The 15265-nt window shown below is 41.8% G+C and overlaps 1 protein-coding gene across 2 annotated transcripts in view; it reads left to right on the top strand.

Annotated features, from left to right (window-relative positions):
- Positions 1–318: 318 nt before the first annotated feature.
- Positions 319–15265, top strand: part of camkk1a (calcium/calmodulin-dependent protein kinase kinase 1, alpha a) — a 103597-nt gene continuing 88650 nt past the window's right edge. For both annotated transcript variants that reach the window (XM_033634032.2, XM_033634024.2), the window contains exon 1: positions 319–725. The gene's annotated coding sequence lies outside the window, so the exon portion shown is untranslated. The remainder of the gene's footprint in view (positions 726–15265) is intronic.

Here is a 15265-nt window from a genome sequence, read left to right as displayed (position 1 = left end):
CTGAGACGATTATTTGAATTGTCTCAATTTGGGAAATAGAAACATGGCCACTAGAGGCGCTATCTGCATTTTGCACCATGGATTCACTGTTTGTTTAATCCAAGCTTTAATGGAGATGATTCCACGTGTAGTATCTGTGGTTATAAAACGCATTATTCAATTCCCTGCTCATTTATTGCTGTATTCTATTATATAAATCAGATATAGTGATGGGGCAGTGTGTGATGACACGGTGTTGGTCATACTGCAGGAACAGGGCGGATCTTAGGACCCGTGAATTCATCTCTTGTCGGATAATAAAAGTTGGGGTTATCCGTGTGCAGTCGACGTGCGCTAAAGCAGTCTCAAAGTGTGTGTGAGCAGCCCTTCTTCTTCTCCTGCTCTCTCTATCTCTCTCTCTTCCTTTATGTATATGTGTGTGCACATTGCAGTGGTGCAACAATAGCCAGCTGCGGGCTGTGTCTACATTCAGCCGCTGGGTGTCCTCACTGTAGGCTGGGCTGTCCGTGTTTTCCGGAAGAGAGGGTGTGACACATGGGACACATCTCAGGTCAGCAGCTGATCTGCAACACTTCTCGCTACGGGATCTTGGACGTGTCTGACGCCTCTCTGAGTCTGTGTTGATGGTCAGCTGTGAGCAGAGTGGACCAAACAGCGTCCATCCCTCCGGATCTCTGTGACTGGACCGCTCCAAGGGGCTCACACACGCCCGAGCACTCATTTGGGTGAGTGAAACTTTTAAGATCATCTCAAGTAAATGAGTGTTTGTGGCCACGGCTCGTGGGTCGGCGCTGGGGAAATATGGGGAAGTGAAGCTGCGTGTGTGCAATGCAGATGTCTCACAGTGCACGTGTTTCCTCGCCGTGTTTTATTGTTGTCCAGTCAGAGGCTCACCGTCGGGCTCGTAAGGATATTAACTCCTCTGCAGCTGCACTGGATTGTGACCACGTTACGCACGCGCGCGGGCACGCACTTTGCACCGTGAAACTAGAAGCTGCACTGAAATGCGCGTCAATAACGTGCCATTGATCCGTGTCATGCACCTGTCGTAAAATACGGTGTCCTCATACCCCACATATTTAACTGTAGGGCCTTTCAAACTGGGGTCCAGGGTCCCAGTGAGGGTCTCTGTAGACGACCCAAGCGGTCCCCAATAATCAGAGGATTTGGTTTTAGTTCCGTCCCATGACAGACAAGTGTCTATGCTCTGGTTTCTCCTCTGACCCAGTGTCATGATAGTGTGTGTGTGGTGCCTTTTAATTGATTTATTCATTTGTACTGCAACTGCTGCACAAGTCATAATTTTGTGTCTCTTTGAAGTCATTTTGCATATTCTTGTGTCTGTTTGCAGTCAATGTATGTATCCTTGTGGTAATTTTGTGTCTCTTTGAGGTTGCTGTATGTCTCTTTGTAGTTGTTTTGTTTCTCTTTGAGATCCCCTTGTGTATCCTTGTGCTTGTTTTATGTCTCTTTCCAGTTCTGTTGTTTCTCTTTGATGTCCTCTTCTGTATTCTTGTGGTTGTTTTGTGTATCTTTAAGGTCATCTGTATATCCTTGTGGTAATTTTGTGTCTCTTTAAGGTTGTTTTGTTTCTCTTCGATATCCTTTGTGTATCTTTGTGCTAGTTTTATGTCTCTTTGTAGTCCTTTTGTTTCTCTTAAAGGTTATTTGTGTATCCATGTTGTAACTTTGCAGTTGTTTTGTGTCTCTCTGAAGTCCTTTTGTATATACTTGTGTTGATTTTATGTCTCTCTACAGTCGATTTGTCTATCCTTGTAGTCGTTTTGTGTCTCTTTGATGTCCTTTTGTATTTTGTGTATCCTTGTGGTTGTTTTTTGTCTCTTTGTAGTCCTTTTGTGTCTCTTTGAGGTCCGTGATGATCAGTATCTTCATTTCTGCTTTAATATTGCAAATTAAATATTTCAGGGGTTTTGAACAGTTAGCTGCTTCCCTTGAGCCCTGGTTAAAATAAATGAACAGTATTCAGTGGTTTCCCACATTTTGTTGACAAAATGATCAAACAAAACAAAATTGAATGTATTATTCAGTAAGAATAGGAGCTTGTTGTGATGAACATGGTGAAGGACCTGCAACTAACAATTATCTTTATTTTCAGTTAATCTGCAAAGTATTTTCTTGATTAGGTGATTAATCGTTTGATCTATAAAATGGCAGAAAATAGTGAAAAGCCAAGCCAAAAAACATGCAACAAAACATGGTGTTCATTACTTCAAAATGACACGGTGTCTAATTTAAACAAGCGATGGTTTCATGTCCGCCTGAAGTGGTGCTCATTTCACCCTGTTCACAAGGCGTTTAATCCCTCATTCACAAGGCACAAGGCTGAATTGTTCCTTTGAATCTGCTTGAAGGATGACTTCAAAATGAATTGACTCTGTGCAGCGCTGCACCTTGAAAAACAGCGACTACATGAATGACATGCAACAAATTACTGTAGTGTCTTCACTTTTGTTCTTATTAACCCCGGACGAATCAATCAGAAAGTCTGCACAGTGTCTGCTAAGCAGAAAGGAAACCTGTTTCACTTTTGGTTGGTTTATTGTGGCAGTGTGATGCTCTTCACAGGCTGGTATTTAGAATGCACTGTGTTGAACTGTCTGGAGGCTGTGACATTGTTACTGAGCAGTTCACCTTCCCACTTACGCATTCATGTTGTGTTTTGTATGCAACCTTAGCATTAAATGCCACAAATAAGACTGTGGCACCTAGTATGATGGGCTTGTATCACAAATAAAATGCTTCACAGGATCATTGGCAGATTATGAGACAGTTGACACCTGGGTATAGACATGCAAAAGGCCCCAACACCCCTCCTACATATGAGGAAGACACATAGACTGTGGTGGTTTTACCTCTTTTGTTGTTGTTGCTTTTCATCTCTTTGTAGTCATCATGCATTTTGTGTATTTTTGTGTATGTTTTATGTCTCTTTGAGGCCATTTTGTGTATCCTTGTTGTTATTTTGTGTATATTTGTAGTCATTTTTTTGTGTCCTTGTTGTTTTGTGGTCATTTTGTGCATCCTTGTGGTTGTTTTGTGTCTCTTTGAGGTCATTTTGTGTATCCGCGTGGTTGTTTTGTCACTCTGCAGTCGTGTTGTGTATCCTTGTAATTTTGTCTCTCTTCTAGGTTGTTTGTCTCTTTGCAGTTGTGTTGTTTCTCTTTGAGGTCCTGTTTGTGTATCCCAATGGTTATTTTGTGTCTCTGAGGTAATTTAGTTGTTTTTCCTGTTTTTGTAGTTAATCTGTGTCCCTTCACAGTTCCTTTTGCAGTCGCTGTGGTCTTTTTGTGTCTCTTCATGGTCCTTCCTGGTCAGTACATGTTAATTTGAGTGACATTTTGCAGCTAAAGGCCAGGGGTGCCCCTGGCACTTTGGTTGTCTGGGGCCTGTGGCCAGTAGGTCCATTCAGAAATCCATCCATGCCATCATGTGGCTGCCTTGTATCTTGTCCTGATGTACCTGTGAAATTGCTGAATCTTACAGCAAAATTGTGTTTTGTCCAGTTGTGTGTGAGGAGAACAAAAATAGGCCGTGTTCTCAGAAATGTGCTAGTAGCAGTGTTTTATTAGTATGGATTTTTTTTGCGTGGATTTTCCTTTGTGTGATTTTCTCAAGTCATTTGGACTTGTGTTTGCATGTTTTATATGGTCTGCTTGGTGTAAATTAGCGATTCCAGCCTCACTTGTGTTTCTCTTGCCCACTTATTGTTGCTGAATGTGCTGACGGCTGTAACACTTCTTCACGTGGGCTTTGGTAATCATACCAGAGCTGCGACCCATGCAGCTACTGAAAAAGAGGACACGTCAACAGCTCCCAGCTCCTTCGGCCCCTCTGGGAAATCACTTGAGTAAGGCAGGGGAGGAAATGAAATCAGCATTGTGTGTGTTTTTATGTGTGTGTATCTTTGTGTGAATGTGTGCAGGTTTATGTGTGTATTAGCATTGCTGTGTCTTTATAATAAAATAATAATAAATGTCATAAACAGTTTTACGTGGAGGCCTGGACATCATTCACCCATATTATGTCAAGAGCAGCTGAACTCTTGAGAATCAAAGAATAAACAGCGAGCGTCTCTGCTCTTCAGCTGGTCTGTGCTGGTTGGAGAGCACTGCTGTACCCTGCTACTTCTCTTACTGCAACAATTTTCTATTTACAGTCATTATACCCATCGATTGTGATTACTAAATCTCTGTAGAGCTACATGCAATCTGCAAGAAGTGCTCTTCTTTTACAGTGCCAAACCAAAAGACGTGTGTGTGTGTGTGTGTGTGTGTGTGTGTGTGTGTGTGTGTGTGTGTGTGTGTGTGTGTGTGTGTGTGTGTGTGTGTGCGCGTGTGTGCGCGCGCGCGTGTGTGCGCGCGGCCACGAAGACAAAATTAAAAGCACTCAAAATGGATGAAAATTGAAATCCCTGCATGACCTTGACCAAGTGGTGTTAGACATCAACCCATACACCAGACTAGATGTTGGTATTGTTCGTTTTTCTTCTCTTTGGATATGTTGAAACTTAATGTTTCAATTTTATGTCTTGACAGCACTGTGGTTAACATGTGGTTAGGTTTAGACACAAAAAACACCTGGTTAGGGTTACGAAAAGATCATGTTATGGCCTGGTTTGGTCGCTACAAACATGGCTTAAAAATTCTCTTAACTGTCATTAAAATTTTTTGCTTTTGTTGCTGCAAACACTGCTGGAAATGTCCGTAACGCTTGTTAGAAATACCTGCTTTTGTCGCTTCAAACACAGCTGGACATGTCCCTTAAACTCTTTAAAAAAAACACTGCTTTTGTCACTGCAAACACTGCTGGAATTGTCCCGAACTCTTTTACTCTTTTACCCACTTTTGTTGCTGCTAACACGGCCGGACACTGCTGGAAATGTCTCGAGCTCTCGTTAAAAAAATACCTGCTTTTGTCGCTTCAAACACAGCTGGACATGTCCCTAAAACTCTTTAAAAAAACACTGCTTTTGTCACTGCAAACACCGCTGGAATTGTCCCGAGCTCTTGTTAAAAAAATACCTGCTTTTGTTGCTGCAAACACTGCTGGAATTGTCCCAAACTCTCGTTAAATAATATCCACTTTTGTCGCTGGAAACACGGCCGGACATGCCCCGAACTCTCATTTAAATACCTGCTTCTGTTGCTAAAAACATGGCTGGACATGTCCCTAACTCTTGGTAGAAAATAAATGCCTTTGTTGCAACAAACATGGCTGGAAATGTCCTGAACTCTCGATAAAGAAGACCTACATTTGTCACTGCAAACGCTGCTGGAAAGTCTGGAGCTCTCATTAAAAAATACCCACTTTTGTTTCTGTAAACAATGCTGGAAATGCCCCAAACTCTCGTGAAAAAAAGAACCGCTTTTGTCGCTGCAAACAAGGCTGGAAATGTCCCTAACTCTTGTTAAAAAGAATAACATCTTTTGTTGCTACAAATATGTCTGAAATGTTCCAACCTTTCATTTAAAAATACCCCCTTTTGTTGTTTGTTGTAGTCATCTCTCCTATGTAATCGTAACAACAACATATGAAATGTACAAATGTAATGTGTAGTTTACAGACACATACAATTGCAACATTTTATTCTGGTACCTGGGCTGTAGGCATTAGTAGGGTTTGATGCTTGTTAAGGTATGAATGTACTAAAAGACAGCCTATAATTAAAACAGAAAGTCAGTTTTATTTTTCTTTTGTTTTGGAGACAACAACCTTAATGAGTCGTTTAGAAAAAACATTTGCAGTAGAGCGGTGTAAATACTTTCACAGAACAGTTCCCCTCAGAAATGTAAGACAACTCGTAATGTGTGGCCGAACTGTGTTTTCTAGACTGGAGTGTTAAGACGCTCAGCTTTATGGAATCCACAGTAAAGACGAGCTTTTTATTTGATGTCTGATAGACTTTCATATTACAGCTGTGGGAAAACGGTAGCAGCTGTACCTGCTGTAGTGTTTCTGTTACAAAGCCAGTACTGTCAGCAGTACTGCGTCTGTCCGCTGCCTCCTCTGTGAAAGCAGCCTTCAGTTCCTGCAAGTTCTCAAGGTGTGTTTGTGGAATGACTCCAATGTGTGCTTGCATTGTTAAAAGACAAAGTTAACAGTGTAACAGGCTGCATATTGTGGATGTAAATGTCAGAGAATTTTGGTCTCTGCTCCATCAGTGAAAATTTCTTTCTAGACATAGCAGTGTGGAGATGTTGGACTGTCAGTGCACCTATTTGACCCAGACTGAAATATCTCAACTATTGAATGGATTTACATGACATAATGTTCAGACAGTTATTCCCCTGTTGGGTTGAAATCTAATAACTTTGCTGATCCCCAACATTTCCACTGGAGTCATCGTTAGGCCAAAATTTTTTATTGTTGTTAACGGCCACAATTTCTTTCCTTGGTCCTTGTTATTAACAAATGCTAACGTGCTAACATGCTAACATAACATGGTGAAAGGGGTAGTCGGCAAACCATCACCATGGTTGTTAGTGTAACTTTATCGTGCTTTTCAAATACGGACAATACATAGATTGTATATAAAGGTGGATGACGGATCTTCACTTCCTCCCACCATACAAAAATGAAGCCTGCATATGGCTGCTGCCGTCTTGCACTGGTGGCATTATTTGGAGCCAGAGTCTGTGCAGTAGAGATCTCTGCGGTACTAAGTTCCCGCCAATATGCCTGTCCAACCAAGTGCCATTGGCCCAACTGTATGGAATGGACCCAAAAGCTGGGGCAGCAATAGGCTGCTGTTTATTGTGAATGGGACCACGCTTGTGTTTGTTTGTTTTCATGTAGTTGTTTACTACTCGGCTCAACAGGAGTAGTTGGGATGGCTTCCAGCGCAGATGCTTGTCGGTCTTGCCAGCTCAGGAGTCATTGTTACAGCTATTCTGTACTCGGGAAACAAACTGTGCAACAGGAACTCCAAATAAATGATGGCTGTTTTTCTAGCAGCGACATCAGAAAACAACTGACCAGTCGGAGCTGAGTATGTAAACAACAGCAACAGAGGCCAGAGCCTGCCTCTTGCTCTGTATCTATGTATGTGAAGGCAGTGTTTTAATCTGATTCTCTCCAGCCTCTAACTCTCTGCATGTGTAACATTTAATTGCTGGCCTACCCCCTTTAATAGAAGAATAGAGCATTCTGATTGTGCCAGAGTCTCTCGCCAACTCTTTGTTGCTTCCCAGCTCTGAGGCAGAGCATAGATTTTTTTTTTTTCTTCTACGTGGACACAAATCAGGCCTTCGCTTCAGCAACTCATGCTGCAGGGAGTCTTGTTCAGTCCTTTAGTATTCAGTACACACTTACTGTACAACACAGAGATTGTCCACAAAATGTATATTATAGGGCTGCACAATTAATTTAAAGTAATATCAAGTCACAACACAGTATGGCCAAGTGTATTATCCAAATCGCAGGACCTACAAAAATTTAATTTCACCGTTATCCCGGCCAAAATAAGTGTGACTCCCAATATTATCCTAATGATGATCATATTGGGATCATTTTACAGTGTTTCCCACACATTGACTAAGGAGCTGTACCTTGTCAAAATCAGAACCCTTATTTGAAAGGACAGACACAGGAAGACGCCACGCTCAGCAGTCAGACAGGAGTCACATTACAAACCAATCACAGCCGACAGATATCTTTCCCTTCTTCTGTAAATATTCAGTTTGATAAATACGGAAAATTTGATCATATTAGTGCAGGGCTACCCAGAGCTTTACATCTGTCCCACGGACGATAGGCCTACACACTTATAAACAGGTCCTGGAAGAAGATCAGCTCTGCACTCAGGTTGCACTGTAGATAGACTATACAGTGCTTGTTAAGGTAAGCACCTGACCTCGTGTTTTCCAGGTGATTAAAGACATGGCATGTGTACGGCCCCTAATTTCCAGGGCTGGTACCTGTGGTTATTCCACAGGCTAGTTAATAACATGTCAGGCAGGAAATCCAAAGTGTGGGATCATTTTGAGAAGGTGAAGGACGAACCCAAGGTGATATGTAAACTCATCTTCATTGGTCGACTACAAACATGACGTATCATCTGAAACATGTCAGTAGCTACATGCCCATTAGCCCACAGTGTCATTAACAGGCGGCTCACTCAGTGTGTGATGTGCACTTGTAGATAAAATATAGGCCTATATTAGGTAAGGTTTCATTAGTATGGTTTTGTATTTCTCTGTAATGTAAATGGTAAATGGACCTGCATTTGTATAGCGCCTTTCTAGTCATCCGACCACTCAAAGTGCTTTTTACACTACGAGTCACATTCACCCATTCACACACACATTCATACACTGGTTGCCGAGGCTACCATACATGGTGCCAGCTGCTAAGTTTTTAACACACTCACACCGATGGAAGCATCATCAGGAGCAATTTAGGGTTCAGTATCTTGCTCAAGGATACTTTGACATGCAGACTGGAGGAGCCGGGGATCGAACCGCTGATCTTCCGATTGGTGGACGACCCGCTCTACCTCTGAGCAGCTTTGTAGCACAGTGTTAATGTTACTGATGCTATTGTTACTCAGACTTTGAACTCAAACCATTGTGTTTCCTCGCCGAAATGTATAATTTAATAATCAAATAAATATCGTAAACATGCGGGCGACTAGTCGACTAATGGCCCTAAATGACAGCTATTGGTCGACTAGGAAAATTCTTAGTCGGGGGCGGCCCTACTGTCTAATTGGATAACCCTTTGAAAAGCAGAGCCAAAGCTCACTGAGCCAATGGAGCATTGGACTGAAAGGCTTCTTGTATTTCACGTCATTTTGCATTCTTTTTCTTAAAAAATGAAGTGATTAGTTACCTGTTAACAAGTGTTGGGCTAGCAAAATGAACCAAAACAGAAATCCCTAAAAGCCACAGATTTGGTGTCTGGTCTTTTTTGTCTGCAAGCCTTGATGGAATCGGACACGAAACACACTGCTTACAGTTAATTGAGAAACAGATGTTGTTATTGCATCTCAGAAAGGACAGCGTTGAGTTAAAATATATTGAGAACCTTGTTGTGTGTGTATATAATGTATCAAAAGTAAAGTGGAAAGTGGGCACCCCGCTGTAACTGAATGTTGCCTTTCACACTTGCATCTTTGCATCCTATTCCAAACATGATTCAAATGTCATCTACATTAAAAGAAATATAATTATGATACTTGAAGCAAGACAAGTCAGTTGCAAATGTTTTCAGGTGTTTTTGTAGAGAGTGCATACATGAATATATTCACAGGTCCTCATTAGTTGGTAATGTGCCAGGAGCACAACCCCATCTGCATATTAGCCTTCATTATTCAAAGCACGACCAGTGAGGACTCTGGGGGTCCTCAGATCTTTTAGTTAACCTCATCCAAGCACTTTTCCCGCGTTCTCATTAGCTTGTATGTGAGAGACATCAGCATGAATGAGACACCCACTGGGAACCTAGTTAATTTCTTTTATCAGAACATCACTTCTAAGAAGGTTAAATTCAAACCAAAATCTTCAGCAGTTATTGAGACAGCAAAGAAAATCCACGAACATGCTCCTGTTGCTTGGTTGAATTGTTAGACCAACCTGTTGCTAATCTGACTGCATCTTCAAACATGTATTTTTATATAAACATTTTCTCTAAGCAGCTCAGTTTGATGCAGGCTATGCATTATATGAGTAAATGAGGCATTACAGCAGCTTTGTATTGTCTAGCTCTGTCGCCTTTAACGTTGAATATCTTACTGTCTTTGTCTATATAACGAGACAAAGACAGTAAAATCTTAAAGGAACAGTGTGTGAGATTCTGGGAGATTTAGTGTCATCTAGTGGTGAGGATTGCAGATTGCAACCAGCTGAAACTTCTCCCAGTTAGGATTCCTTCAGTGTTAATTGATCAGGAGGTTTTCACCAGGAGCCAAATTATCCTCAGAGGTCTCTCCCTCTCCAAAACAAAATATCTGATGATTTGAACTGGTAAATACACTTGACTAAACACGAGGCGCACCACACTGGCTTTTATTTTTAAAAATCTGAAAACCACTAGTAAAAATATTGTCTATTGTTGTTGCCAGGCAACCACACCAACACGTCCTTACATTGACCTTCCCGTGTAATCAATCTACCATTTTTTTTTCTTCACAGTAATTAGTAATTAGCAGAGGGTACCTGCTGTAGCTCTGGTTGAGGGTGAGAGGCTGCCAGCAAATAGTTTGTTGGTCACAGGGAAACAGAGATCCGTGTGGGTACATGAGACCCTAAAAAAGAGGGTGCATCACAGGGAGTACCACCAGTTGGTCCAGGAGCTTCACCTCCATGATGGCCATTTCCAGGCATATTTTAGGATGACTCGGGGGCAGTTTTACAACCTGCTGTCTATCGTCGGGCCAGTTTCTCCGCCATTGTTAACCATCTGTAAACTTGTTGTCGTGACCACCACAGAAGGCCTGCCTCTCAAATCATCCAATTGGACAATAGGAAAAAATATGAAGAAAAAGAGATGACGTGGGGTGCTTTTCTGCTCTGAGTTTAAGTTTTTTCAATTCGAGGAGTTCGGAGCACAGAAATGCGAGGTGCGTCACAATGCAAAACCGCAAGCAAAAAGCTTCATTCTCATTAAAAACTATTACTGTGTGAACAGGGCCTAAAGCAGTTTCATGTTATGAATCATGTCTGATGCTCTTGTTGCAAAAGGGCTTCTAACTATGATGGCCGAGGCAAAATATGTGATGAGGCGAAACTGCAAATCACCCAAACTAGAGCCAATGTTTGGTGTGTCCGTTCTGGGCCACTGTAGAAACATGGAGGTGCAACATGGTGGACTCTAGATGAGAACCTGCTCCCTATGTAGATATAAATGGCTCATTGTAAGGTAACGTAAACACAACAATTCTTATTTTCAGGTGATTATACACTAAAGAAAACATACTTAGTATTTTTTATTTAATTTTGTCAATATATCCCCCTAAATTCTACACGCTGGACCTTTAAATTCTCTTAAAATGTTATATCTGAATGTCTCATCTAAATGTCCTGGCAGCTCAAGATGTTCTTCTGCTGTGTGTCCCCAGAGCGCTGCTGTTACTTCCATATGGCTGGTGAGCTAACTGAAATAATTGATGGCTGGTTGAGTTTTTGCCTTGTCCTCTGGAGAGGCTTGTCTGTGTGCTGCTGTCCAAAACTCCCACAAACCCTGACACCAGCTGGTCTTCTGTGGCCACTTGTCTCGATCGACTCCTCTGGGTAAACTATACACAGCCAGAGTCCTGCCTCCATTCCAGGTTACTTGCTGTTCTACATCATTTCATTTCCCCCTGGAAGGGATGACAGTGTGCACAAAGATATTGATTTTTATCCTAAAGGGGACCTATTATGCTCTTTTAAATTTTCTGTTATATATATAATGTTATATTGTCAGATGTTCATATTAAATATGGCCAAAGTTTCAAATAATGAGGTAAACATATGGAAAATGAATTTCTGTGAGTAAAAACCTCAGGCTTCAGACCTTTCAACAAGACAGGCTGACGTCAGCTTGTGACAGATTTCTTTGTATGGTCATCTGCTCCACACGCACTGTTGCAAGTGCTTTCTTTACATACCCTGCTACATGTAGCCACATGCTAACGTCAGGGACACTTGTAGTTTTGGTAGCTGATGCTGTTCATTTCTCTACAATTTTGGATGCTATTCCTGTTGAACATGTCCGGTTGCTTTAGAGCAGGGGTGGGTCGTACCACGTTCTAAAAAAAAGGCGTGAGTTAAAAAGTCATTTTTTTAATGGACCGAGTACTTTTTTGTTTCTTTTTTAAAAACCTGTACTTCTACTCCTTACTCACGTTTCAACCTTCTGGATTAAACTGTGCTTTCTCACTTTTAGACGAGTCAACTAGTCTAAGTTTAAAAATCTGTTGTTTAAACTTAAGGAATGTTAGAAACATCCCTAATCCCCGTTTGAATTAACAAACAGGCAAGCTTCGCTTTCACTCCTCTTGGTGCTCTACCGCTCAGAGAGTGTGGTGCTCTGAATAACGGAACGGTACTATATGCCACCAGTGCGCCCAATTTACGAGTGCTCCAGTTTGTGCCAGAGTGTGCTCATTCCAATAATGGCCATCATAACAAACACTGCACTACAAAAATGAAAATATTTCCACAAATAACATTTGAGTTAAGGTATAAATGAAGTCAGAAGAGGACAAAGGGATGGAAAGAAGCCTGGACACAGCAAACCCCCAGGTGTCAGCCTTAAAATATTAAATTGAAAAGTAACTTGTGCTTTGAGTAATTTATTAACCAGGTATGTTTTTACTTTTACTCAAGTCATTTTTTTATTGCAGTAATTGTAGATTTCAAGCACTCGATCAACCACTAGTTTAATACTCTGCTGCAATCATTTCCTGTCCCCAATGATGTTGCAGAGAAGCCATGATACAGAAGACCCAGAAACCCTGACCAATCAGAGCAGACTGGGCCTTTTCAGGACAGGGGTCTTAAAGGGACAGGCACTAAAACGTTTCAGAGGCTCTAATACAAACCCAAATACAAATATGAACCTGAAAATGAGCATGCTATGTCATAAATGGTTAAAAACAGAACATACGTATGTGTGATTTGAATTGAATGCCCACACACTCACAGAAGCTGCTGTAGTTTGCCACCCAACCCACATGTGGCAGCCATCTGATACATACAGTAGTAATGAGCTATGCATCCACAGATGGTATTTTCTTTGTTTACATCTCATTTGTGGGTGGACTTCATTTTATATTGTATGATACAGTATATACAGTATGTACTGTACATAAACAGATGGATTAGTTCCAAGTTCATGAAGGTGTCAGTTTTGTAGATATGGTGTAAGCAAAGACCTTATAAAAAGATATACAGTATATTCATTTGTAGAGTGCCAACTTCCATGTTTTGCAATGTTCGTATGTATTTAGATTCTGTGATACAATTTATACATGGTTTCCAGTCATTTTAGATCACAGCAGTGGCATGAGTCCAGTGATGAGAGTGTTGGCTGGTCCACCACTTTGGCCCAGACCAGACCAGATTGAGGCCAGTGTATACTTGCTATACTTTTTAACCACAGATGCATTTAGACAACCAGCTGCAGCTTAAACACACTCATTCACCTGCTTGCAGGTGGAGGATTCCACTAGAGGGCACACCAGAGAACTCCGACCATGTAGGCTCGAACTTGTGAATTTGCATGATGAACATGGTGACACTTGAGGAGGATACCATGTTGTTGAGATCGCCACGGATCCCAGTAATAGTCACTGTGGTTTCATTATAGATGGTATGCATCAAGCTCACCTTGACAATGAGGCCAACACTGCCCCCACCCTTCATGTGTGTATTCCATCTTGCAGATGCGTTGGGTTGCTTAGTTATGAGGAAGTATATTTCTGGCCTTATGCTGCTGTCGAGCTGTGCGTCGGAACCAAGGAGGAGTAAAAATAAGGGTGGCATCCATACTGCTATTTATACATAGATGGCATGTCTTCTCAGTACTGCCCAACATTGTAGTTTGTTTTTACTTTGCTCCAATCCACTCTTCAAACCCTGTCAAAGCAAGTATGTTGGCATGACTACACATCAGTATCAGCTGAAAATTACATTTATTTCAGGCAGATGCATTGGTCTCTAGTGATTGGTTAGGGGAAATCAAAACCATCTCCCTCACAGATATCACTTAGATTGGAGGCAATGCAGGGTTCACTGTTCATGGTTTTTCTTACCTGCCCCGTCAGGCAAGTGGGTCAGAAATCTACTTTGCCAAAAAGTTCGTTTTTACTTGCCCCTATATAAATTGTTTTATTTATTTGTGGTTACCAAATAACAAAAGTGACTCAGGGGTTGTCAGCAACCTTCTCAGCAGCCATGCAAGCAAGATGCTTTCAGCTCTGTTATGGCTCTTCAACAACAGTGCCGAGCTGTGAATGAACAGTGTATGGATGGTGACATGTAAAAGGATGCTGGGCCCAGCAACCACCATCCACCCCAGGCCCACAACTTTTCTTTGGCATCAGCAATCGATGGAACTTGAACACGGTATGTTGTGGCCTGCAAGTAGCTGGCAAGGCTTAGCGTTAATTTATTATTGTATCTTCTCCTCTCTGTGCCGTGACAACATAAAAATCCCTAATTAATACATTTTAAAAAAAGCTGCTTCTATAAATGATGTGTGTCGTGGTGGTGGAGGAGGCGCTGGCAGATTGTCTACTAGTGCTTATGACAGCATCGCTGGAGGAGGAATAGGCTCTCGAGACTAAAAAGACAGGTTTGTGATTTCAGTGAGTTATGCCAACTGAAGAGCAGGTGCTTAAACCTCCACTAAGATCTGTGCTGATAGTCCTCCTCTTTTCACTGTCTTTGTATGCTATGCTTTACTATTTCTGCCCAGGTCTCCTTGCAATAGGCCGGAAGAAATATCCCTCTGTGTGGATGATGGAATTGCATGAAAGAGCAGAGCTGGTAGGCTTTGTGATGAAATCCTGGAGGAGTGAGAAGCAGAATCTGACCCTGGGCCAGCTGACACCAGCGCTTTCCTTTTGAGAAAGCAACCTATTTTAGTGAGCAAACCGTTCCTCAAATCCAATCCAGTCCTGGAGAATCGACCAGCCTCGTCTCCCCTCTTCTGGCTCCTGCATCTAAATTTCTCTTTGTAGCTGGCACCAGGGTGGAAAATGAGAGACTCTCCAGTGTTGCTGCTACCATTATTGATGAAGGGAGAAAAAGGCTCACGGCTCGGAGTGCTGAAATAGTTGTATATCTCCAGAAGAATCTGGCCCTCATGCTGTTGGAATATAAAGAACTGGCACAGGAGATGAGGGCTACGTCAAAAGCTGCTGACATTAGTCAGTAATTGCTGTTAGAAAAAGTAAAAAGACAGCTTGAGAAATGAGGAAATTAAATGTTGTGTACTACAAACAAGTACAAGTCTTTTTTTTTTTCTAACCATGCAAAATATAAAATTGCTTAAAGGATCAGTGTGTAAGACTTAGGAAGTGGCATCTAGGGATGAGGACTGCAGATTGCAACCAGCTGAAATTTCACCTGGTTAGAATTCCTTTAAGCCCCATTTCCACCAAGCAGTACGGTGCGGTTCAGTTCAATATGCTTTTTTTTTCCATTTTCACTGTGAAAAGTTGTGGATGGTACCAATGGAACTGTTCCGTACCGTCCCCATTTCTGGTCTCCCCTCTGTTGGGGTACCTAGCACACAGATCTGGTACTAAAATGTGGAG

This window comes from Epinephelus lanceolatus, chromosome 11 (assembly GCF_041903045.1).
Source record: "Epinephelus lanceolatus isolate andai-2023 chromosome 11, ASM4190304v1, whole genome shotgun sequence".
NCBI lineage: Eukaryota > Metazoa > Chordata > Actinopteri > Perciformes > Serranidae > Epinephelus > Epinephelus lanceolatus.
This window is presented reverse-complemented; position numbering and strand designations above follow the sequence as displayed.